This window comes from Dendrobates tinctorius, unplaced genomic scaffold (assembly GCF_039654945.1).
Source record: "Dendrobates tinctorius isolate UK_male_01 unplaced genomic scaffold, ASM3965494v1 ptg000035l, whole genome shotgun sequence".
Taxonomy (NCBI): domain Eukaryota; kingdom Metazoa; phylum Chordata; class Amphibia; order Anura; family Dendrobatidae; genus Dendrobates; species Dendrobates tinctorius.
Window position 1 is genome coordinate 53226582 of NW_027361703.1, and position 3906 is coordinate 53230487.

General features: G+C 42.3%; 1 pseudogene; it reads right to left on the reverse strand.

Annotated features, from left to right (window-relative positions):
- Positions 1–320: 320 nt before the first annotated feature.
- LOC141087591 (polymerase delta-interacting protein 3 pseudogene) lies at positions 321–3328 on the reverse strand (annotated as a pseudogene).
- Between the last annotated feature and the right edge of the window lie 578 nt (positions 3329–3906).

Genomic DNA, 3906 nt, shown 5'->3' on the forward strand with positions numbered 1-3906 from the left:
TTTGTCTTTTATATTTTGTTGTATATTGTGCCTGAATCCATAATAATAAACATTATCCTTTTCATATATATTTTTTTGATTTTCCTATTTACATTTACACAATTATTAATTTGTGGTTCATGTACATCACATGGTAGTTTCCCTCCCTTAAAGATAGGGTGCACAGATCGCAAGTGTCCTAGTGCGATAGTAGGCGGCGATGACCGGATGGGGAGGGCAGGGAGCCGGCAGGGGGCGGGGCTTGCGGCGCTGTGCGCTGCGTCGAATAAACGCTAGTGTGAAACTAGCCTTAAACAGTAATTAGGCATATTTTTTTTTGTCTAGAACACAGTCGGTGGATACTTAGTAATCTCCCCATTTACTGGAAAATGCAGGTCTTCATATCCATTTGGAGGAATCCAGATATTAAAACTACAAAACAACAAAGATTATCTTTTAAGCAGAAACAGATTATTGAAGACATTTAAACAAGTTATTTAACATTTAGCCTCCCTTGACATAACAGCAGAACCATAATCGTGCTGGATCAGAATACTAGAGCAAGGGTAAAACAGAAATTCTTGAGGCAATAAAGCAACTGCCCCACAACGAAGGTGAACTGTACTACAATGCTGGGAACAGGATTCATTGTCCAATGTCTGATGCCTGGCTCCTTCAAACATCAACTATCTGCTGGTGATCAGCGCTAAACAAAACACAAGAAGCAAAATGAAGGTTTTTTAAGGAGTCTCTTGGCTCATATGTGACTTGGGAATCTCTCTTTACAGTCTCCAATTTGTGTTGGTCTCATCAGAGCTTAATTTTAAATGCAGTTGGTTAGATGACTGCTGATGACCTTGAGGATTTAAAGAGTGCTTTTAAGATAGTATCAGGATCAACTACAGCTGGATGATTTGAATCAACAATGGTGGAAGAGGAAGTTGTGTTTCTTCTAATAATAATAGTAATCTTTATTTATATAGCATCAACATATTCCACAGCGCTTTAAAGTTTAACTGTTTCAATACACAATTCATAAGTAACAACATTAACAATACAATAATTAAAGCAAAATAAGACGACCCTGCTGGTGCGAGCTTACAATCTTCAATGAGGTGGGGGAGATACAAAGTACAGGTGTGTATTTACAGTGATGTATTTACAATGATGGTCCAGCCATCTTGAATGGCGTGAGGGATAGATGGAGATAGTGAATGAGCTACACACGCACACTTGCACATAAAATGACTTTGATTAGTGAACGTGATAGGCCGCTCTGAACAGATGCGTTTTGAGGGAGCGCATAAAACTGTGCAAATTGTGGATAGTCCTAATTTCTTGGGGTAGAGCATTCCAGAGGATTGGCGCAGCACGGGAGAAGTCTTGGAGTCAGGAGTGGGAGGTGTGGATTAGTGCAGAGGTTAGTCAAAGGTCATTTGCAGAGGACAGCGGCCGGTTAGGCCGATAGACAGAAATGAGGGTGGAGATGTAGTGGGTGCTGCACTGTGGAGAGCTTTATGGGTGAGAACAAGTACTTTGAATTGGATCCTATAATGAATGGGCAGCCAGCGTAACACTTGGTGAAGAGCGGACGCATCCGAGTACCAATTAGCCAGATGGATGACCATGGCTGCTGCATTAAGTATGGACTGTAGAGGGGAAAGTCGAGTAACGGGGAGGCCAATTATTAAAGCATTGCAATAGTCGAGGCGGGAGTGGATCAATGTGACAGTGAGGGTTTTTGTTGTTTCCATGGTGAGAAAAGGGCGGATTCTGGAGATGTTCTTTAGGTGTAAGTGGCAAGAGTGGGCAAGAGATTGTATATGGGAGGTGAAGGAGAGATTGGTGTCAAACATAACACCCAGTCAGCGCGCCTGCTGCCGGGGTGTTATTATGGTGCCACCCACGGAGAGGGAAATGTCAGATTTAGGGAGGTTAGTAGACGGCGGGAGCAGAAGTTCAGTTTTTGAGAGGTTAAGTTTCAGATACAGAGCGGACATGATGTTGGAGACTGCGGACAGACAGTAACTGGCGTTCTGTAGTACTGTGGGGGTAAGGTCCGGGAATGACGTGTATAGTTGTGTGTCATCAGCATAAAGATGGCATTGAAAGCGAAATCTGCTGATGGTCTGTCCAATTGGTGCCATGTAGAGAGAGAAGAGAAGGGGGCCAATGGCTGAGCCCTGGGGTACACCAACATGAGGAAGAGGAGATGACGTGGAGCCAGCGAACAAAACACTTTACTTCCTTATTTGATGGGGTGTCACTCAATCTTTGAAGGATAGGCTGGTCTAATGTTATCACACTACCATTGAAATGAAGACTGCATTTCATTGGTTGTCCATCTAGGTATCTGTTGCTATATTTTTTATAGGCACCGACTGCATCTTCCTTTCTTATAAACACAACCTCTTCAACTTCTTAACTCAACGAGGGTGCGAGCTTCAAGGCACCTTATACACATGAAAGCTACACAATGTCTTCCTTTGTGACTCTTGGATGCAAAATATTAATGGTCATTTTTTGCCTTCTAAAGGGCTAAAGGCAGACTCTTTTGTAGTCAGCCCTACAGATGAACTGTCCTCCTTTGTGACAAGAGTCCGTGACACGTTGGTTAGAGCCGTTGTGTGCATTAAAGGTGGAGAAATCTCATGCTGAGTAGACATGGGAGCTCTGTATACATCATTTTGTACCACTTTAGTAAGAGGTAAAGTTTGCCCAAGAGAAAATAAATTTCCAGACAATCCCAGTCTTTTTTGCACAGTGTTGGCAGCTATGATTTTCATCTTCTTGGTGGGGATGTGGGAAAGTTCCAAGTCATCATCATTGTCCATATCTTGTAAAGAGGAAATCTGTGGTTTTCCTGGTTCGTGGTTAACAACGCTTATCGGCATCAACTTTGTTAATTACACCTGAAGAAATAGATTTCGGCTGTGAAATTTTAATGGTCTTGTTAATATTTATGGGTAAAGATGAAGAACCTTGTGCCATGGGGGAGTTGATAGTTACAGCAGGTGCACACCTCTTTAAACTTAGTTTTTCACGAGCATCCATCAGTTTTGTTGGTTCTCAAACACTGATCTGCTGCTTTCTAGAATTCAGCACGAGCATCTTACACTTTACCCTTTATACGGAAACTTGTGTCTTTGGCAACCAATTTTTCACGGGCATCTTTTGTGCCTAGCTTGAGATGTACATCTGTTACAGCTATCTTCTGACAGGCATCAAAAGCATTCCGGTAATTGATGGTGGGTAAACGACTAATAATTGTATGCTGGATCGTGGATCTCATACCTCCTATAGACCTTCTGTTATTATTCCTATACGTTCCCATTCCCGCCGTCACCATGCCCTTTTCATGTTCACTTCATCCAATGGCACGCATGCCATATTTCTGCTACAAACATGCACCTTGCTAGCAGCAACCATATCGGAAACCATGTTATTGTTTTCAAGGGTGTTTATGATGTCCGTAGAAAAAATGTTGACACAGTATGTTGATGTGTACTCCCCAAGGGGGAAATGTTTGTCAGCCCATACACTTAGTGTATGGGCATTACAAGTATAGGAGACCCACTCCTTTAAACTGGGAAAACATTTTTCTGAGGCCATCCTCAATATTTCTTCCTTGGTGAATAGGAGTGCATGCAAATTTTGGGCAGGCCTTGTATTCACTTCATGGGTAAACTTTAGGTGACTTAAAAAAATCATAATAATGTGAACTTTGGTTTCATGTGGCCAACTACTACGTGGGTTCAAAGGCTTATTGGGGTGCATGTAACTTTGGTGCAGGACAGGCCTTGCATTCAATGCATAAGCAAACAGTATGGGAGTACCAAATGAATAATGTGAACTTGGTTTTCCTGTGGAAATCCAGTAGGTGGCTTCAAAGGCTTATTGGGGTGCGTGTAACTTTGGTGCAGGACA